This window comes from Lytechinus variegatus, chromosome 16 (assembly GCF_018143015.1).
Source record: "Lytechinus variegatus isolate NC3 chromosome 16, Lvar_3.0, whole genome shotgun sequence".
Classification (NCBI taxonomy): Eukaryota; Metazoa; Echinodermata; class Echinoidea; order Temnopleuroida; family Toxopneustidae; genus Lytechinus; species Lytechinus variegatus.
Genome location: NC_054755.1, coordinates 28,642,153 through 28,666,236, shown reverse-complemented (window position 1 = coordinate 28,666,236; position 24,084 = coordinate 28,642,153). Strand labels below are relative to the sequence as shown.

General features: G+C 36.4%; 1 protein-coding gene across 2 annotated transcripts in view; it reads left to right on the top strand.

Moving 5' to 3' along the window:
* The first annotated feature begins 6,183 nt into the window (after positions 1 to 6,183).
* The window catches only part of LOC121429687 (multidrug resistance-associated protein 5-like), a 66,365-nt gene continuing 48,464 nt past the window's right edge, over positions 6,184 to 24,084 (top strand). For both annotated transcript variants that reach the window (XM_041626849.1, XM_041626848.1), the window contains exon 1: positions 6,184 to 6,519. The gene's annotated coding sequence lies outside the window, so the exon portion shown is untranslated. The remainder of the gene's footprint in view (positions 6,520 to 24,084) is intronic.

The following is a 24,084-nucleotide window of genomic DNA, read 5'->3' as shown; positions in this document are numbered from 1 at the left end:
AGTTATAGAATATTTACATGCAAGTTTGACTTTTTTCTTATAAATATCTATATGCACGATAAAGTAATATGCGAATGAGAGAATTGATGATGTCACTTACTCAGTATTTCTGTTGTTTTATGATAGAAAATAGAATGTTTCACTTGGCAGATTTGGAAATATTAAGGTTGCGTCTATGTATGAATCATTAAAAAAGTTGCAAGTTTTTGCAACAGTGGTAATTCTAATATCTTTCATGGATGACTCAAGCCTTGTTTCACATTAAAGATTAATTTATTTCGTATTTCATATAACATATTACAAGATGAATAGTGAGTACATGCACAGGTGACGTCATCGGTCCCTGCATTTGCATACCGACCAGAAAGTGTATATAAATTGTCATGTGATATTTTGAGATCATAACTGCTTTTATTTCGCATCCGATTTTGATGATTTTTTATCAGCGTTCAATTAATTTGATTTTTTTTCTTTTCTTTTCAAATTTTTTATTTGATTGATTTTCCTCCTGCATAAAAATGTATTGTGGTAACAGAAATATAACAAAGAAGTTTGGACAATAAATCAGATATATACATCATTAAACATAAATCACTTGCGTATATACAGGCGCATATGCAGGGGGGGGGGGTACAGAGGTTCAACCAAACCCCCTTTTTTGCTTGTCAAATTTCCATTCATCTCGAACACCCCCTTTCAAAAATCCTGCGTACGTTACTGCTTGAGGTATTATTGAAAGCGAAATGCTTAATTAAATGAGCAGAATGGATGACAAGAACGATTGAAATACTAACTTTAAAAATAGAAGAAAAACAGTTGTGATAACATTAACATTCATGATGAAAAAACAACGATAATGGTGGTGGTGTTGCTGATGACGATAATGACGACGACGATGATGATGACAATGGTGATGATGGTATAATGGTCGTGACGATGATGATAATGCTGCCGCTGCTGATGGTGGTGGTGATGATGATGGTGATGATGATGGTGATGATGGTGATGATGGTGATGATGATGCCATGATGATGATGATGATGATGATGATGGTGATAATGATGATGATGATGGTGGTGGTGATGATGATGATGATGATGATAATGATGGTGATGATGATGAAGGGGCCGGCTGCTGATGGTGGTATAGACCAATTTCACAACGTGAGAGGGCAGCAGACTGGTCGCCATGCTGCGGTGGGCGAATCAACTTTTATAGTACACAAGTCAATAGGGTATTTGGTACATTCGTTCGATTTTTTTTTTTTTGACCAATTGAGCAGATTTCTTGTAAGATTCACAATGAGCATTAATCGGAGAAGTTCAGGTCGCAGCTGTGCTGTGTTCAATTGCCACAACAATTGGAGAAAGCTTCAGGATTGGAAGCAAAGTGAATGTGAAATTCACTCGCCTTGGACTCATGAAGCCTGTTTGTGTGTGAAGCTGTACTCCCTGCATAGGTTTCCAGGCCGTGATGAAGGAATGCGTCGCCAGTGGATAAAAACATCAACAGAAAGGACTTAGATGGAAATATCAGTCCCCCCCCCTCTCTCTCTCTCTCTATCTCACACTATCCCTCTCTCTCACTCACTCACTCTCTCACACACTCTCTCGCTAGCCCCCCCCTCTCTCTCTCTCACTACCCCCCTTCTCACTATTCCCCTCTCCCCTCTCACTATCCCCCTCCTCTCACACATACTCTCTCCCCTTCTCCCCTCTCTCATCCTCTCTCTCTCTCACTCTATGTCTCGTTCACTCTCCCGCTACTCTAACACAATTTACTAGCAATAAGAAGTGAGCTCCCTGATGAAAACCAACAGCGATTCTTGGTCATCATCATCATCAACTCACTTTTACTGACAAAACTAAGGGGAAAAAGTAGCCGAAGTGCAAAAATTCATCATACCTTCATCGGTCAGATATGGCCATTGTCTTACATCGTCTACCCATGTGTCCATGCTTTATTTTATTGTTTTATGATGAAGTTAATAGGCGGTTTCAAACCGCCTCGATCACAAGAATCCCCGTTAAATTACGAGAACTTTTTAAGGCTAAAAAATACCCGTTAATTATTCCTGCATTCACACCGCCCCGAAACACATCCTTCGGGATAAGTTCCCGAAGTTACGAGCATGCGCAGTGTGTTCTGATAAGCAGGCAAGGCGGGAGATTCAAAATCACTAGCCCAGCAGCCACCCACGCCGCCGCGCCCAACGACACGAGACACGCTGGGATAAAAGTTCCCGTAATTTGCTTTCACATCGCCTAAATACCTGCGACCTTGGAAAAATCCCCACGAAAGTTCTCGTAATTTCGCCAAGTACCTACTATTTAGCGGGTATTTTCTTTCGGGGAAATTACGCGTAGTTTGCTTTCACATTACCAAAATACCTGGTATTTTCTGATCGGGGTAAATTTCCCGATCAGAGAATACCTGGAACTGGCGAACTTCGAGGCGGTCTGAAACCACCTAATGACACAATATCAGAGCTTATCTGTAATCTTTCATTGAATTTGTACACAGAGCCAATCGCGGTCAGCGCACTTGCCCACCGCAGCAATGGCGTCGCCGATAGAGGGCCAAATACATAAACCGGCCGTGAAATTGGTCTATAGTATATAATGAGGATGTATTGATAATGATAGATGTGTAAATGATATAATAATGGAAAGAATGAATATCAAATTCAAATCTTTTTTTTGGCTGGGGATACTTATCCTTTGAACATTTGAGATAATTATGGCCATGTCCTAGCTTATAATGATCTTTGATACTATGCTCAAAATGTATAAACAGTTAGATGGATTAAAAACCAACAAGTCAATCAACCAATGGACCAATCTGTCGGTCGATCAAATGCACGGACTTACCAATAAACCAGTCAGTCAACATGGTCAAGTCAGCATGGTCAGTGTGCCCCATTCACTCAATCACTCACTCACTCACAGTCAATCACAGTCACTCACTCATACATTTACTCACTCGATCACTCAGTTATTTACGTACTCACTCAGTCATTCACTCACTTGATCAATCATAGCTTTGCTCACACACTCACTCACCCACACACTCACTCACCCACACACTCACTCAGTTACCCACGCACAGTCACACCCTCACTCACACACTCAGTCACTCGATCGACTAGTCACACATTTACTCACTCGATCACTCAGTCATTCACTCACTGATCAGTTATGATTTTGCTCACTCACTCACACACTCACTCGATCAGTTACCCACGCACAGTCACATCCTCACTCACTCACACACTCACACATTTACTCACTCACACACTCACTCACTCACACATTTACTCACTCGATCACTCAGTTACTCAGTCATTCACTCACTGATCAGTCATGGCTTTGCTCACTCACTCACACACACACTCACTCGATGAGTTACCCACGCACAGTCACATCCTCACTCACTCAATCACTCACACACCATTTCTCGATCACTAACTCAATTACTCACTCACACTGCACCTTCACACACTCACTCAACCACTTTTTTTTCATACTGTTTTATTCTGTTTCCATGAACAAAAATATAACATTTCAATTTAACATTTCAAAACACATAAAATAATATTTTACATTTCATATTTTGACTTTTTTCACTTACTTAATACAAGCATAAATCATATATAACTTAAAGGAGAAACGATGAAATCAGTTATAAAAATTGTTGAAACACCACTCCTCCCCCCGCCCCAAACAAAAAGTCTTCCCTTGCTCATTTGTGGAGGGCGATTTATACATGGAATACAAAGAAAGAACAAACAAAGGAGACCCAAATCCAAAACAAACCAATAAACAACTAGATATACTGACACTAGGATCCCCTTAAAAAAATACTAATAAAATGCCTAACACTTTTCCTTTCATGTATCAAATATTCAACAATGATTTAAAACTATATGAAATTACTTGGCTTGCACTCATCAAAAACAAAGCAAATCAAAAAAAAATAGACGAGTAAAAAAAACAAAAAAAATCCCCCCAAAAAACACACTAAGTTACACCTAGCACAAACTCTCACTCAATCACTCACACTCACACACTCACTCACTCACTCACTGATCACACACTCGTGAACTCAATCATTCAATCAACCAACCATCTCATTATATGAGGAAAAATATATGGGTGTATATTAATCAATACGTATAATATAGTTTTACTTATCGTGAACTTTGGGGATTTCCTATAAATGTACAGGCCACAGCAAAAGATTATATACTTTTGTAATGTTACGTAATTTCAATTTTCATATTGATGTTTACTTTATCTATATTTATCATTATTTCTTCAAAAAAATATTACGGGGACTAAATTTTCCATCCTGACCCCATTACGTTACATCATAGGCGGCAGAAGCGGGGGGGGGGGGGGAGGTCCCCCGTAAATTTTTAATTGATAACCTTTTTTTTTTTGCTTCCCAGAAGGAAAAACCAGTTCCACTGGACCAGTTAGACCAGTATAATTTTAACTGGTAACTCTGGAAATTGGAACATCGGTTTACTGGTCTAACTGGTCATACTGGTCCAGTTAAAATTTTACTGGTCCAGTTAAAAATTAAACTGGTCTTGAAGTACTGGAATTTTATACTGGTCTTGTTTTTGGTGGTTGTTACTGGTCTCACTGGTCTTCATACTGGTCTCACTGGTCTTCATACTGGTCTCACTGGTCATCATACTGGTCTAACTGGTCCTCGAACTGGTCGAACTGGTCCTCGTACTGGTCTTGCTGTTGACCAGTTTAATTTCAAACATTGAATTACTTTAGACCAGTTGACTATATATCAGAGGAATACATCTTGCTTTGATCTTAATCATAATTAGAGGAAATAATTATTTTAATGTTAATATCAATACTTGATAATTATGATAATATTAATAATAATAATTACAATATCAATAACAATAACAGTAATAAGAATGATTACAATGATCATAATAATCATAATGATAATAATTGTGATAATCATAAGAGCAATGATGATAACAATGATAAATGATAACGATAATAAGTTTCTCTGAATTGCAAGATTCATTTTTCATAATTTGTTAAATGATCTGACTTGAAAGTCATTATTTATTGGACCAGTAACCAGAATGCAATTGTTTGAACTGGTCTCCAGTTCATTTTTACTGGTCCAGTTAAAAATCAATTGGTCCAGTAAACATATACTGGAAACCAGTAAAAATCTACTGGAAACCATTTATTGGACCAGTAACACCAGTTTAATGAAAAACAATTTAACTGGTATTACTAATTGCTTCAACTGGAATGCAATTGTTGGAACTGGTCTCCAGTTGATTTTTACTGGTCCAGTTAAAAATCAACTGGCCCAGTAAAAATATACTGGAAACCAGTAAAATTATACTGGAAACCAGTAAAAAAATACTGGTTTTTCCTGCACCCCCTAAATGTGGACCCCTCCTAAAATTTCTGTGGTCCCCCCTAAAATTTGGGTTGATAACCTTCTTTTTTTTGCTTAACAAATTTTATACATGTGTCTATCCCGAAATTTCAGGTGGACCCTCCGGCCCCCCTAAAATTTTGGGCTTCCGCCGCCAATGCATTATATCCAGGTATTTTAAAAAAAGGTAGTTTTAGAGTCCCCTATGATCTCCCTGTTTATGAATATTTCAATTTAAAATTCCACCAAAATCGGATGAAAAATAAGAAAAGTAGGGTAATGACATTTTAAAGTTTTGCTTATTATTGTTTTTTCTTCACAAAATATTTATCTCATTGATAGGCAATTAAGTGAGAGAGTCAATGATGTCCTCGCGGGATGATGTCACTATTTATTTCTTAAAAATCATGTTTACTGCTATGCAATATTTCATTTTTCGACAATATGTATCCTCTTGATTGAACCACATTGACAACACGTTTTCAAAAAGTGCATTTTTCCTCATGTTCTGGGAAGAATAAAATTTTAATTCACATGAGAAACTGAGGTGATAGTAACTCGATAAAATCAATGATGCGGAGCGCGGCCGGAGCGCGCGAGCTGCGATGATATGCGATGGCCAGGATCAGGATCATCATAATATCATCAATGCGCTTGCACGAAAGTTACAGCAGTCCTACGTGAGATCGAGATGTTTCCGATTTCCCGGGATGTTTCTCAACGACAATCGTAGGATCTTTTCATTGGCATTGTCCTGCTTTATGTAGAAGTACCATACATGAATTGCTCATAAATACGATTCAGGGATCGACTGTGTAATTGTAATCAGTTGTTATCGGCACGGGATAATTTAATTTTGACACTGGACTCTGGAGTCGTGAATCTACGTGGTTATAGCGGGAACCATCTTCGTTTCCTCCCGGAACTTCCGCGCTTCACAAACTGAAATTCCGTTCCCGGTATTGCCCAGCGGCTATGACTCACGAGACCAGCATCAGCTAGTCTGAGACAGAATTTGAACACCCACATTACCAGGGTTGCATCAGGGAGTTGCCTGGTTGCATCACTGTTTCCCATTGGCATTAACTGGTGAGTGGGATTTCATTTTCAATTTGGCTGAGGCCTAAGCTCAATCAATTTTGAAACCGTTTGAAGATCCAGTGCAGTACAGCAAGCCAGGAGTAATAATTAAACGGGATCTATCGATCGAGGCTAGCCCTAGTATATTAATTACCTCGCAATATGTGAGAGTGGCCCTAGGCCTAGTCATGACTCTACCTAACTTGTTAGGCGAGTAGCATACCATAGGCCTAGTTTCAAGACTGAATGTTAATCATGTATAATACTTTGTGATCTAATCTCTAGGGCCTAGATCTAGAATATGGTACTGTTATTTTAGTTTCATTACTTTTAGTCTTGAGGACGCAATGATGATGACTTTTTAAATACTGTCTAGGCCTATTATATACTTCTTATATGACATTTATTTAAAAAAGTCATTATCATTGCGTCCTCAAGACTAACTTTTACATTACTAAAATCTCAATGAATTTTGGAGTTCGCTTTAATTTCATATTATCCTAATAATACAAACATATTGATAATAATTGAGGCACATCTTTTTGTATGATAAATCGAGTGCGTATTTAGGACCCCTTCTAGTTGTAGAAGTTCTACATCTGGCGGCGAAATCAAAGTGTGTGAGTAGATGTCAGGAAAAACTGTTTGCTGTGCTGCCAGCAGAGCATATCCAAGCCAGTCTTAAAGAGAAATTCCAGTAGTTGCAGTAAACACTGATTTCATGAGAAAGTCTGTAAAGCAAGGCTTAATTGTCAGTATATCATCGAGGATCTAGATCTGGTACAGTTACATTTACTGAACTTTGTGAAATCTTGAAATCTACGCTGAAAAATGTTCATACTGAAGGGCAATTCCATGAGATAGGTGCATTGGGGTGAAAAAATAAATTCATAATTTGGAACTTGTCACCCACCTAATTTTGTTCAGTATACTTCTGGGCATACGGAACAGCATTTTTTTTCCAAAAATTCCATCAAGAATTGCAAATATTGAAATTTGAACTCAACTTACAACTCTATTGAGAAAAAACAGTAAAACTTACCTAAAGAATTAATTTGAATTAAAAAATAATTAAAGAATGGTTAGCAGTTGTTTAGTTGATTTTTAGAATGTATGGAGCATTAGTTTTGAGTTGCCAAAGACACAAAAGTGTCTTCCAATCCCATGAGTGGGTAAAAAGCATGCCACCCCATCGCTTAAACCAATGTAACGTGAGTAACGAAAAAAATGAAAAAGTTTGATATTTTAATATTCCCTTCCACTCAAAATGTGCCAATGGAAATTTTCTTCATTCTCCTTGTACCTGATAAGAAAAACAAAGTAGGAGCTGTATACATGTCATGGTATTACAATGAATGAGGCCCAAAAAATGTAACGTGAGTAACAATGTAACGTGAGTAACGATGGTGTAACGTGAGTAACGACATAAAATTGTGATATTGATATGTTTTTCACAGGCTATGGTACAGTACCCTTTTACTGTATAACTAAGGGGTAAAAACAAAGAGTTTGGTCCATTAATGACCTTTAATGACCCTTTTGAAGTGGTCATTAATGTCATTAAAGAGAAATTTGCCAGTTGTGGTAAAGATCACAAAATTAATTCAATCAGAATCAATTGAAATGACCAACCAAGTGTTTGTATATATTAAATAAAAAAGAAATAAATAAAAATGTGCCAAATGGCTCTTGAAGAAAATGTGTAATTGCTGAGAAATTAGCAAAATAGATTCCATCAAATGTCAGGTATGTTTCCAAGCAATATTGATACACTGTCCCACATATGCTTTTCTGTGTTAGTGATCATGAGTGTTGTCAGTTTTTAGCTAAGATTTCATGATTTCACAAAGATAAGTTTATTTTATTTATCTAGATCTATAATAATAGAATGACAATCAACCTTGATTCTAAAGACTTTCCCATGAAATAATTGTTTGCTGCAACTACATACATGTACATTCTTTTGTCATTAACATCTATAGATAAACCGGATGTAGCTAACAATTGTTCCCCTTTCAAGTTTACTGTCCATTTTTAAGCCTTTCTCAGACTTTTCATCAATAAAGATGAATAAATTTGTATCTTTGCTTATAAGAGTCTGCATGATTTGCATATATATAGCCTAATGTTCAAATACCAACACTAAACTTTGGTGCATTGCTTTCATGTACTAGAAATAAGTTATTTCATAAATTATTAAGCTGGCTAATGATTACAGATGGATAAAGCATAAAAGATATTACACTTCATTTCATTCGAGTTTGCTTAAAGGTGAAAATTTCTGTTTTCACAATTTGCATTTTTTTTGAAGGGGGAGGGATATATGATAATTTCTTAACCTTGTATTATTTAGATAGAATGTTTTGGTCAGAATTAATCTATTATCTGTTGAACACATGATTCTGCTCCCTTAATCTTTAAGCAAGCACATTAACTTTATCAGATAGGTTTGCTTGATATTGCTTACAGTACAATTAATTCATTCATGGGATTTCATGAAAGAGAAACATAATAGAGTATATATGTATGTAAGTTCATGTGTGAGGTTGGATCAGATTGCACATAAATGTGGTGTGGAGTCTAGGGGAATATTTTTTTAATCATTCTGCCAGTTGATATTTTGCTTCACGATTATTAAAATCTTCAAACGACTGACTAAATAAAATTCAAGTGTCTCCTGACTCAGTGATTCAGAGACACTTGAAAGGAATTTCATTTTAGGAGAATAGAATTAAAGGAGAATATTTTTCACTCCACATCACTTACAATATTCATGTATTTTCACTAAAATTGACATCGTACGTGTATATGTGGTAATTGCTGATGATAAGTCATATAAAATGGGCAATACAGTCATTCTTGAAAAAAGAGGTTAACAAAACTGTTCCATTTTATGCCTAAAATAATTCTAATAGTTAATTACATCTAAATACACACTTTCCATCAAATATTCATGGTCAGGAGCATGGCAATGAGTTATGTTCAAAATGTAACGTGAGTAACGTGTAACGTGAGTAACGCTAATTTTGGTAAATTTGTAAAAGATATGAAATGTTTCAAAATTTCTGAGCATCTACATTTGTGAACCTCTATGCCAGCTATAAAAATCATAAACCCACTAGTTGTTATTCCACCCAGTATGAGGACACTTTTTGAACAAAGTCATGTTGTTGATTTATGTGGTCCAAAAATGTAACGTGAGTAACAAGAATTTGCTTGCCTATATTTTCTGGATAGAATAGTCAAACTAAATTATGATAATATACCAAGGTGTATTAAGTTATCATAAACCTTGTGCAGAAAAGAGAGATTGTTAAACCCCACAGTAAGCAAAAAATGGCAATTACAATATGTTAAGGTGCCTAAATTGTGTAACGTGAGTAACGTGGAATTGCCCTGAAGATCACCAACACAGATAAGCGCACATGGGACAGTGTATCGTTTTGAATGTCGGGCCCGACGCTTGACCTGAATCCTGTGCTTATTTGCTGATTTCTCAGCAATTACACAATTTCTTCCAGAACTAGTATGGCACATACATTTTATTTATACAAACAGACACATTGGTGGTCATTTCATTGGATTCTGTATGAACTCATTTTGATATCGTTACCACAACTAGCATTTACCTTTAAATATGCGGCAAGATTGCTTGCAGAGTACAGTACAAGTGATTCTCACTCATTCAATGAACAAGGTTATGATATAACCTTGTTCTCAGTTACAGCTCTACATGTATGTGTGGCAAAATAAGGTTGACAATGTTTGGCTTATTTTCTCTTTTTCTTTGGACAAATGCTTGATTTTTTTACACTGAGTTTCCATTACAGCTTTTCATTACCGATATATAACTTGGCTCTTAAGTAAATTTGATTCTTTAAATTATTTTTTCTTTATTAAAAATAAAGGTTGAAAAATAAAAATTTTCTTGCCATATTTACTTTCCACCAATAGAGGGCATACAAAATATATGTCCAAAATTCAAGTTTTTGAGCGCTCTGGTCAATACAAAAATTATTCTATGGGGTCATTCCATGCCAATTCACCCAATGAATGTGCAATTTTGCACCCGACCGTCTCAGAATTCGTTGTAATTTGGTATACATAAAATTCACCAAGGCCCAAGCACAAAACAAAAAAAAATAGTCCAATCGGTCAGTCGGTTCTCGCGCTACGGCTTGTCCTTTTCTCCTTGTTTTGACAAAAATGGGCGTGACCTACAACTTTCAATGGCCACTGCGTTGTTACGTGTCAACCAAATTTCATGAAAGTGGTAACATTTGATAGGAAATTCAGAGAGGAATCCAAAACATGCATCGAATAATGTATTGGAGCAATTTATAAGGTCATGACCTTTGACCTTAACTCTGACCTTGAGTTTGACCCCCGGACACATGGAATTCTATTATTTTAACATTTTGTGCTTCAGGCAAGGAGGTCCTAATCGTTTTGTATTTCTTTTGTATTTTATTATATGAAATATTTTTCATTTTCTTATTGTCATGTGAAATGAAGTTTCATTCCATCCTTAACACATGGAATTCCATTATTTAAACATTTTGTGCTTCAGGCAAGGAGGTCCTACATGTAATCGTCAAATTCGAAAAACTTGAAATATTCAAATTTTCAACAATTCAAATTCAAACAATAAAAAACAAAAGAAATAGTGAGTGACATCACCGACTCTCTCATTTGGATGTGACTGGCTCGTTCACATAACGTTTTTGTTAAAAATATTAAAGCGAAACTTTGAAATGTCATACCTTTCTGATATTACATCCGATTTTGATGAAATTTTGAGCATTGTGCTTGTCTGATTTTTCTCTATTGATTCAAATCAACATTTTCCTGAGGTGGACTTGACCTTTAATTTCAGGACCTTTACCATTCTCCTCCAGGATGCCAAATGTCCCATCTCATCTTGGAGATCAGCTGATTAGGGATTGTTACATAAGACCTAGTGGAGCGTTGTGGCCCAGTGGATTAGTCTTCTGACTTTGAGGGTCGTGGGTTCGAATCCCAGCCATGGTGTAATTTCCTTCAGCAAGAAATTTATCCACATTGTGCTGCACTCGACCCAGGTGAGGTGAATGGGTACCCAGTAGGAAGAAATTCCTCGAATGCTCGAGCGCCCGATCAAGGTACATGTAGCCGTGCTAAGCCGGGGTAATAATAGCAGGGCCCGCTGGGAGAACAGTTTTCGGAACTGAAGTGGCTAGTACCCTGGGTAAATATGCCGCTATTATTTATTATTATTATTATTACCTGATGAAATAATTTGCAATTTACTGAAACCGTTCAGTTTGATCGACCGAGCACTACATGAACTTGTACTAAACTTAAATAGAATTCAGGAGTTGTTCTTTTAGGTAGTCTTGATGAAATGGGAAAGCACTACAGAAACAGATTGAATACCCGTATGGCTGTAATGTCACATTTACATGGAGCACCAGGGCTTTTATCTCGAAATTAGGTGTAGAGTGGCCGAATATTCACAAAAACAGTCATAAACGAGCAAACTCAAATCATATCGTACAGCCAGAAGCACCAAATAAGAAGGACCTACATTTAAAATATAATTGTAGCTGAACTAGAAAACTAAAAAATGAAGACATCAACAAAATGAACATCAGTGATGCCCTGATTTATTGGCCTGAAATCCAGACCTCACTGGACATTGGCTTTACAAATAATATATTCAAATATAGTGTCACATGATTGATACAACAAATAGAGAAAGAAAGAATGGAAGAACCCAGAAAAGTGGAAAAGGATGATATGAATGAAGAAGAATGTTCTGAATATAAATGAGAAAAAGGACAATAGAAATATGTGGAGCTGCATGGAGTTGCAATGGCAATGGAATGTCTGTGATGTAAAAACTGTTATAATGAGAGAAACAGGCATGTGACAATGGCATAGAAATGGGAAGTGAAGAGAATTATGGAAAGCAATGTGAAATAAACAATTTGATTAAACATGGTAAAATTCAACCCTTATAATATAAGCGTTTGTTCATGTAAAATGCTTTCTAAGTGTGTAGATGTGACAGCATGCACTTGATTCGATGGCATTTGTTCTGGCAACATTTGCTCCGCTATGAATTCCAGATACTAAAGCGAATGAACATTTAAACCCTGGATTTAACACTATACCTAATACTGTACCCTGAACCTAACCCTAAACGTAACATCAAAACCTTTTGTAACCCTTCTACATTAGAGCAATTGTCGCAGACCTGTGCAAATAATGTGTCACCATCGGGCAAAAATTATTTGTTAATTTTCAAGTGCTGCATTACATTTTCACTCTGCCTAAATCTGTGACTTTGGATAAGTTAACGTTGCAGTGACTTGGGATTTTCCAGGGCTTCTTTTTTATTTTTCAGGGCTTTTTGAAATCATTCTAGAGGCAAAATCGCCCTAGTCCCCATGTAATTTTTTCCCCTGGTCACCATGCAATTTGCCAAATCAATTATCCTGCCTTTTAATTGGTGACAATTAATGCCATAACAGCCTTTGATGAGTGTGTTACAAGGCTACAAGAACATGTAGAACATTGTGTATAAATAGTCTTGTTTGTCAGGGAGAACTGCCTGACCTTGGCCAGTGGAAATATGTCTGTCTTTTGTAATACCACTTCGTTTTTTTTTTGGTGCCTTCTCAAGAGCAAATTTTGGCTAATTAAGAACTGTATTGGATAACTGGAAATTTCTTCATAAATTCCATATTGCAACAGAAGTTTGTAGTTTTAATGAACACCTTTCTGAGTCAATGATCACTTTTTTTCAGATTACAACTTTTGGAAGGAACAGGTTCTTTCTCCAACGAACACAGTCTGAGCCAAACTGGTGGTACACACAATTCTTCTTGTTTCGAGTTGATCTTTAAGGTTGCACCTTGTAATACCCCTTTCATAAACCCAATTATGCGGCTAATAGCAGCATAATTTGGTTGTAAAATTGGAGGAGGACCAGAGTTATCCGCATTATTTTGATGCTGCTATTATCCGCATAATAGCAGCATCGGGACAAGATTTTGAGTTTATGAACGCATTTCCAAATAATGCGGATAATTGCCATGGTGCGGTCACAAGGTCACCCTTTTCCAACACAACCGCATCGGAGGGGGCGTGTCCTGCTGACATGACGATTATCCGCCTTTTTCAGGACGGGTGCTCGTAAAAATAATGCGGCTTATTTTCGGAGTTTGTGAACAGAATTTTTATTGAATTATCCGCATTACTCTTAGGCGGCTAATTGGAGGATAGGTTTATGAAAAGGGTATACACATGTAAGTGAAATAGTCCTGAAAAGGACTGTCTTTCTGATAATGCATGAAGCTCTTGAAATAGCTGTTTACCTCAAAGTCACGTACATGAACATGTAATTTTTTTTGTCAGGGGTTTAAACTTATGGAACTAATAATATCTAAGCTATTTTAGTACCTATAAAAGGTGTCAGGAAGTGACTATCATAATGAGGTGTATTTGAGAAACACGCACCATAGCCATGGGTGCTTTCATACCCTCTCAATCACAGAAACACCTTGGCCATGTCGAGGCAATTTTTGAAACTTTTTTCCGAGGGCCGTGTACATGCACTTTTCAAAACTTATTGCCTAAAATCTGGAACATTGGATAAACTTCAACATTGAATGGGGATGTTTCAGGGCTCCCTTTTTTGAGTTTTCCAGGGCTCTTGTGAGCTTTTCGGGGGATAAATTGCCCCCAGCCCTGGTGTTTTTTTCCCTTGGCCATGTCTTGCAGATAGTAGTTGCGATTGATCTGATCAATCACAGCTTGTACATGTATATGTATTAGAAAGTCAACAATGTCAACATAATGTATACATTTTTTTCGTTCAAATTTTTTCTAGATACATGTATATGTTCAATTTTTTTTCTGGACAATTTGTATGCCCTTCTTTGTTATACATGTAGATAGAGATGGGCTAGACGGGTAAAAAATGGGTAATATTTCGGAATCGAGTTTTACGCATCTCATTTGAAGCAGAATGTTGTCCTGATCAATATGACACCATTGCTAAAAGGACAAGTCCACCCCAACAAAAGTTGATCGCAATTAAAAATGGAAAATTTCATCAAAATCGGATGTAAAACGAGAAAGTTATGACATTGTAAAGTTTTGCTTACATGTAATTTCACAAAATAGTTAAATACCCATCCTGGTCAGTATGCAAATGAGGAGACTGATGATGTCATCTGTACTCACTGTTTCTTTCGTATTTCATTATACAATATATGAAATATGTCAATTTTCTCCTCATTGTCAAGTGAAACAAAGATTAATTCCTCCCTGAATATGTGGAATTAGCATGGTTTTTTGTCAAATCTGTAAAAAAATGAAATAGGCCTACTGTAAAGTTCAAATAATAAAAAACTTGTAAAAGAAATAGTGAGTGAGGGACATCATCAACTCTCTCATTTGGATGTTACTGAGTTGTGCATATAACCATTTCAATTTTCTAATTTTACGTCTGATTTTGATGAAATTTTAAGCTTTATGCTATTTTGATTTTTCTCTACTTATTCAAATCAATATTTTTCTGGAGTGGATTTGACCTTTAAGTAAATCAGTTGAAAAATGGGACAGTGCGGGCCAAAAAATTATTATAAGGCGTCGTGGCCTAAAAGTTCGAAGTATTCTCTCTTGAGAATGGAAAAAGGTCCTCATTTTCTTATTTGAAGGCCTATTGAGCTGATTATGGTGTCCATTCATATGTATACTAGACTGATAAATCCATTGGCATTGTCAAAAATTTTAAAATATTCCAGAAAGTATTGTAACAAGGCCATTCTGGTTTTAACCCATCTCATTCAATTTTGTGTTTAAATTGAAACCACTGTTATATGCCAGGCTGCTTCCTGAATTTTGTAAACATTTGAATAGACACTAGAGTCAGCTAAATAGGCCTTCAAATAAGAAAATAAGGATTTTTTTTCATTCTCAAGATGATGACTCGCACTTTTTGGCCATGCCCCCTCAAAATCTTGTTTTGGCCCGAACTGTCCCTTTTTCCAACCGATTTTCTTAAAAATGGTGTCATATTGATCAGGACAACAATCTGCTTCAACTGAGGCAGGTAATTGTAAAATTTGGTTTTGAAATATCACCCATTTACAATTATGACATTGATGGATTTCCATAAAATACAGTGTAGTTGAGCTTGATCAGATCAATCACAACTCTTGACTCTGGAAAGAGGGACCCTGGTATTTTGTGATCAGGAATTCCACCCAGACCAGTAATTACCAAATATTCTGCCGGTATGATTAGAGCACATTAGGTTACTCATATGCCATATCCGTGAGAGAAAATATCCCTATTTAAGTTAGAAGGTGGGGTCTGCCAGGCTATAATTTATTCCTTGAAATACTTCTGCGCTGTACAAGGCTGTGGGTAATAATATCCAATTCCGTTGGAATCGCACAGGGACGTTTTGTTATAATTCAATATACCTGTAGGCTACACGAATGTATACAAGAAGTGCATTATTATATTTGAAATTGAAAATGATAAGAACTTATGTATTTATTTGAGAATTTGTTCAAGATCGCAAACTTCATGTATAGGCTTATTAAAGATAAATTCCAGTATTGGTAACGATCTCAAAATGACTTTTTACAGAATCTAATATAATGACCACCCAAGTGTCTGTATGAATAAAAAATATGTGCCAAAGGATTCTGGAAGAAATTGTGTAATTGCTGAGAAATAAGCAAAATAAGCGCGGATTTGGTCACTTCCGTCGGGTCTTTATTCCAGCAATAATAATACACTGTCCCACGTGTGCCTATCTGTGTTGGTGATCTTCAGTGTGAATATTTTTCGGCGTAGATTTCAAGATTTCACAAAGTTCAGTTTATGTAACTGTACCAGATCTAGATCCTCGATGATATACTGACAATTAAGCCTGGTTTTACAGACTTTCTCATGAAGTCAGTGTTTATTGCAACTACTGGCATTTATCTTTAATGTAAGGCAAATATAGGAAGCAAGAGTGTTGTTTCTGGTTCATACACATGTACTTGTACAGTATGTAGCTTGGGGAACTTTTTCTGGGGCAGGACGGCGAGATGAAGCTTGTGTTCAACCGCACAAAATGAATTAGCTTTTATTTTTAGGTCTGAATGACTGGCAGCCTGCAATCACCATGTTTTGAATCTTCATGTTTTGAATCTTCAGAGTTGATCTAATGTGTACCTTCTTGTGCCGGTCGAATAGTGCTAGTCGATCTAATTCAAAATATATATCAAACAAAAATGAATGAATAGAAATTATGAATCAGCATATGTTAAGTTTTAAACATGGTTTTCTTAGTTGTCTAGGTGCATAATATTCAAATCGAGATTTTAGCTGATTAAGAAAAGAGGGAAGTGAGACCAAGACAGCTGCATCCCTGATCGAGTACATATTGTAAATTATTCCAAATGCTTGCCGGTATTAATCATAATTCAAGTTTATTTTTAAGGTCAAAGGTATTCTTTGATTTTAGTGTCTATGTGAAACTGACAATGTGGAATTGAATGGAAGTGAATCGAAGAACTAGTACTGTAGTTACAAAATTAAAGGACAAGTCCACCCCAACAAAAAGTTGATTTGAATAAAAAGAGAAAAATCGAACAAGCTTAACACAAAAAATTTCATCAAAATCGAATGTAAAATAAGAAAGTTATGACATTTTGAAATATTGCTTAATTTCACAAAACAGTTATACATTTTACAGTGCGTATAAAAAAAAACGGGACAGATTTGAAAAGTCTATAAAATTGTTGTTTCAAATTATGATCTCTATATTTTGGTGTCAAAAGATGCTCTGGGGTCTTATCCTTCAAATGTTATTAAAAAAAATTAGTTTCGTTCACGCTTGAGCGAACACGGAATGTTTTTGTCTGGGGTTAAAAAGGAGGCTTGCGCCAAAATGTCATCAAATGATAAACATGATGATCGGTCTTCTTGCTTATCAGCAGACTTCCTCTTAATCTTCACATTATCTTTGCCATAATTTTTGTATTATGCGGTCAAAATTCATTTCCAAATCTACTTATTTGCTCAAATATTTCTGTTGTTGTTCCTTTTTTAATATCCTGTTTGAGCATTGAATTTTCCTTCTTTAGCTTAGGCAAGAACAATTTTTTTAAACCGAAGTATGAGAGAACTTTTTTTTTCAAATCCTTTCATTGTGTGCTACAAAGGTTATGGTGCTTGAACAGTGGCATACTGATGGGTTGGGGCTCGGGGTGCTCGCTCCCCCCCCAAAAAAAAAAAATCATGACCAAGAAAAAAAAGTGGAAAGAAAATAACAGAAAACATGGAAAGTGAAATATGATATCGCTTTCTGAATATTATGTCAAAATCGCAAAATTAGATATTTTAATGAAATGGTGGAAAATTTTTTGCTTGCTCGCTTCACAACTTTTTAATACATTTTACTCCATCTGCCATATCTTGCTCCTTCAAAATTGACTCAATAAACCATAATGGTTTATTGAGTCAATTTTGAAGGAGCAACGATTGCCATTGAAAGACATGGGTCCTTTCCTGTTTGCCCTGTCAAGCACATAATTAAACTTGGTGAATGATTCAATAACCCCTTGAAAATAGGATTCATGTCTTTTATAGGTACCATAACATGATTTGTTTCACATAATAAAAGGATTTGAAAAATTACAAATTCTCCCAATTAATAATGCAAATCTTCCTACTTGGGTTGACAAAAAGTCTTATTTTCTTACTTACATGTATGAAGGAAAATTCAAAGGTAAAAGAAGTTTAAATGAAAACCAAAATAATTCAGGTAAATGAATAAAATTGTTATGAAAATTGACAGCATGATTCGAAAATTATGGCAAAGACAATGAAAAGATTAAGAGAAAGTGTGCTGATTAGACAAAAGCCTTATTGTCAAATTTCTAATTTCTGCCATTTTTGGCGCAAGCCTCTTTTTGAACCCCCGACAAAAACTTCCCGTGTTCGCTCAAGCATGAACAAAAAATATTTTTTAATATGGCATTTCAAAGATAAGATCTCAGAGCATCTATTAACATCAAAATATAGACATAATATTTTGAAACAATTTTTTAATAGACTTTTCAAAACTGTCCCGTTTTTTTTGATACGCACTGTATATGTAGGCACATCCTGGTCGCTATGCAAATGAGGGGACTGATGACATCACCCACTCAATGTTTCTTTTGTATTTTATTATATGAAATATGAAATATTTAAATTTTCTCCTTATTGTCCTGAGAAACAAGGTTTAATTCTCCCTGAACATGTGGAATTACCATTGTTTGAACATTTTGTGGTTCAACCAAGAGGGACATTAAAATGTCATACCTTTCTCTTTTTACATCCGATTTTGATTAAGTTTTCTGCATTTATTCTTGTTTGATTTATCTCTATCGATTCAAATCAACTTTTTTCTTGGGTGATCTTGCCCTTTAAAGTTTAAACAAGACCCTTTTAAGAGTAGAGAATACCTGCAAACTATTCATGAGCGGAAACCATGTCGTTATTAAGAAATATAAATGACTTATGAAATTTTACGAGGGAATGATAGCGGTCGGATTTATTTGCTTGAGATTTTTAGTTCATGCTGGTATCATAAGGTTCCATAAAAATTCTGATGAAGTTACAGCTGTTTGAAAGTAATACCTGCATTGTGTATTTAATGGCAATCAAATGAACACTCTTGAAACTTTTACCTCTTTCATAAACCCATCCTCCAATTAGTCGCCTAAGAGTAATGCGGATAACTCAATAAAAATTGCGTTCACAAACTCCAAAAATAATCCGCACGATTTTTACGAGCGCCCATCCTGAAAAAGGCGGATAATCGTCATGGCAACCGCACACACCCCCTCCGATGCGGTTGCGTTGGAAAAGGGTGACCTTGTGATGGCACCATGGCAATTATCCGCATTACTTTCGAAATTGTTCAGGAAGTCAAAATCTGGTCCTGATGCTGCTATTATGCGGATAATTGCAGCATCAAAATAATGCGGATAACTCTGGTCGTCCTCCTCCGATTTTACGACCAAATTATGCTGCTATTAGCCGCATAATTGGGTTTATGAAAGGGGTATTTGACACCCAGATGCAAATTTGCCAAATAATATCCTTGGAAATCCTAAGCATACTGTACGTGTATAAATATATCAGACCGAAACTTACATGAAAATTCAGTGAATTTACCTTTGCAGGTACTGGAATGAGATTCATGTTTTTGCTGTGTCCATTTTATTTACCAAAACAGACTTTCCATTTTGATCAAGTTAGAAACACAATAACAGATTTCTAGAAATGAGGTCTTATCAAAATTAATGTAGATTTCAAAATCGGTGTTTAGATTTAAGGCTGTGCATGTATGTTTTCATTATTGATTTGAATGTACAATCTAAAATATGCAGTTCTGATTTATACCCAAGTGTACATGTACTGACAGCAGTATTGCCCCAAATAGTTACAAAAATAGTGTTGGAAAGTCATACACTACAGCAAAGATTTCTCGCACACAATAAGTTCTCCCTAGCTCTCTCCTCAATAGCACAAAGTGTTATTTTGTGAATAGTAATTGATTTTGGAGCTGGATTATCATGATGAATGGCATTGATCATTATCTACAACCAATAATTTAGTTGTATCATCATAAGTCACTATTATAAAAGTTTTATGTTTTGGCCGCCCTGGGCCCCCCCCCCTCCCATTGATCATTACGTGTACGTGGTGTACAATCACTCTTTTTAAAATGTATGATAAGTCACTATCAAAGCTTTATGTTTTGGCTGCCGTAGTGCCCGTCTTGCATAGAGTTGATATGATCAACCCCAACTGTATGGAGTATGAATTTAAAGCATATCCAGAATATTTTTTGAACCAACAACATATAATTTTAGATGTTGTTGGCTTTCCATACATGTAGTTGTGGTTAAAGGGGAAGTTCACCCTGAAGAAAACTTTGCTGTAAAAATAGCAGAAGAAATAGTAAAAAATATTGGTGAAGGTTTGAGGAAAATCCGTTAAAGAGTAAGAAAGTTATTCAAATGTTTGGATTTGTGATGTCATAAATGAGCAGCTGCCCCATGTGTTATGTGATATAGAATGCATGAATTTTTAAATTTTGTATGGTTCCTGATGACTTAATTTTGTTTTCTATTCATGATCGGGTGTGGAATGATTTGTCTAACATTGATATACAAAAGGTACAGTGAAAACCATTTAAATTTTCTGAGAAAATGACATTTCATTGATTTCTTTACTATTCGCTATGTAGGAATGAGCACTGCTCGCATACGACGTCACAGATCAAATAATTGAAATTCTAATAACTTTTTGATTATTTGATGAATTTTTCTCAAACCTTCGGCAATATTTTTTATTATTTTTTCTGCTATTTTTACAAAAACTTTTTATCAGGGTGAATTTCCCCTTTAATCAGGGACCCATCTACAAATAGATCCAATCAATCTCAACTGTATGGAAAGCCATCCATGCCATAACATTTTCTACAGGAAATTTGCACAATCTCCCTACGAAACAAAGAAAATCGCACTGAATTTCCAAGAGAATGATGAATGTATGTATGGTTATGCATTTACATGTATATCTAGAAAATATTTTGAACAAATTTGCATTGTAGATGTTGATGTTGCTGGCCGTGGCGTCCACAGGTGTGGTTGATCCGATCAGTTGCAACTCTTTTTAAGACGGGGCCTGGTGTGCCATCTTAACATCTGTTTACTACAAACAGGAGTAGTCTCTGAATATGCATTCTCACAGCCAGCAATGTCGACATCTATTATGCATGCTTGTTCAAAATATTTTCTAGCTGTGATGTATACTGTATTCATGCATTAATTGTTTTCTTTAAAAATTCACTGTGCTTCTCTTTGTTTACCAAGGACATTGTGCAAATTTTTCTGTAGAAAAATTTATGACACTGATGGATATCCATAGAGTTAGGATTGATTGGATCAAACAATTGTAACTCTATGGAAATCCATCAGTAGGCGGTTTCAGACCGCCTCGAAGTTCGCCAGTTCCAGGTATTCTCTGATCGGGAAATTTACCCCGATCAGAAAATACCAGGTATTTTGGTAATGTGAAAGCAAACTACGCGTAATTTCCCCGAAAGAAAATACCCGCTAAATAGTAGGTACTTGGCGAAATTACGAGAACTTTCGTGGGGATTTTTCCAAGGTCGCAGGTATTTTGGCGATGTGAAAGCAAATTACGGGAACTTTTATCCCAGCGTGTCGTTGGGCGCGGCGGCGTGGGTGGCTGCTGGGCTAGTGATTTTGAATCTCCCGCCTTGCCTGCTTATCAGACCACACTGCGCATGCTCGTAACTTCGGGAACTTATCCCGAAGGATGTGTTTCAGGGCGGTGTGAATGCAGGAATAATTAACGGGTATTTTTTAGCCTTAAAAAGTTCTCGTAATTTAACGGGGATTCTTGTGATCGAGGCGGTTTGAAACCACCTACTGTCATAATTTTAAACCTCTACAGTTTGCACAATGTCTTCTGGAAACAAAGAGAAGCTTAGCAAATTTTCAAGAAAACAATAAATGCATGAATAAACATCATAGTCAGAAAATATTTTGAACAAACATGCATAATAGATGTTGATGTTCCTGGCTTTCCATAGTTGCGATTGATCGGATCAATCACAACTATTTGTAAGACGGGGCCCAGGACCTCCTGGACAATTTCTTGGCCCCTTTACATAAAAGTTACCATCATGGTATCTTTGCTCTCTAATGGTAACCATGTGGAATCCTTGATTCTGATTGGCTGTTGATCAGCGCTACCATTGAAGTGACCATCGGAGAGCAAAGTTACCATAATAGTAACTTTTATGCAACGGGGCCCTGACCTTTCTTAAATCATTTTTGGTCATGACTGAGTGTAAAGGTTTTGAACACGGTATACCATGTATCATTTTGTGGGCTTGTGATAGGTCCTGAAAAGGACCACACAAACTCCCAACACATGCCCACAAAAGAATAAATGGTTTACCAGGAAACCTCAAAACTTGTTCTTTCTTCACCATGGAAACCTTCAAAACTTACATTTTAGGTTAGCTAGATCTGAGTCTCCCTGCAGACATGACTTTAATGATGGATTGGTTGCGCCAGTTTTTTTTTTGCATGTTGATAAGTAAACTCTTTCTTCTTCAGCCAGTCATGCTGACAAAGAACCATTTTCATAGAATACAAAGAGTAGAGATTGCTAATCTTCAGTTCATACTGCCTGCAACCATGCATGAATGGACAAAAGTCAGCATTGAATTTCTTGTAAATGCTTTTTTTCTGGATTTCAAAGGTCCACTGGTCTCTTCCCCAAAATCATCAGCAGTCTCTGATTGTGACTCAGTCCTATTGTATAGATTGATAGATTGTCAGAAACATTCAATGGGACCAGGCATTCACAATTTGGCAAACATTATTGTTGTCATAGTTTGCAGGAAATTGTTGGGCCTATATTGTAAGTCTTTATACGTAGTTCACTTCATTGTTGATTAGCGTTGTGGATTTGCGATGGAACTTGTGGGGCATCGTGGTCTACATGTAGTGGTGACCACTCTTTGTCTTTCAGTCAGGGGAACATGGATTTGAATCCTCACCATGGCATGTTTTCCTTCAGCAAGAAATTTTCCAAAATTGTGTTGCACTCTACCCAGGTGAGGTGAATGGGTACCCGGCAGGATTAATTCTTTGAATCATTTTTACAAAATGTGCATGCTTGAATGTAGGCTTCAGTACCAAGTGCCTTTAGCAGCTGAAGCTAAAGCTGGGGTAATATACAGTGTGCCATTGATTAAGCAACTAGAAAATCAGCAACTCATAAGTGCTATATATAAAATATTATATTAACTATTTCCACACATTTGTCTGTTTTGCATTTCTTCATAATCCATTGATATTTGAACTCTTCATTTCCATTTAAGCTGTGTACTTTCGCCACCTGTTAAAGGCAGCATTTTGTATAAAGGCCAGCAAGGCAATTGTTTCAAAATATTGATGATGTGTGGTTCAGTTCAAGGCCATCCTATTGAATCACTGTGGGTCAGTGCAGTTATCTTGCCATTAGAATTTCAGAATTAATCATCCAAGGGCAAGGCTATCGAAAGACATTTACGAGGTCAGTTTCCACAGTGCAGGCCTATGTGTTCGAACTCTTCATTATTATCCAATGGGAAGGGGAGTATTCATGGTCTAGATGGAGAAATTCTCTCTCGATCCGCATTCCCATCTCTGGGTGAGGTTCAGGGACAAGATTTGGAGGAGAGAGTGACCTTTGATGCAGAATTGATAGGGCACTGCTGCTTTTATTGAATGTGCACACGCATGCTCGTGACAAAAGTGCTTTTGCTTTCTTTCTCTTGCTCATGCTTCCAATAAAAATAATTTGACAAGCAGGAGAAAACAATATGGTTATCAATAAAAAAATGTCTAAATTTCTTTCCCAAATAGTTTGCAATGCATACCTGCATGTACTTTACTTCTTAGAAGGGGGGGGGGTAACCCTAAACCTCCCGTTTGTGTAGCC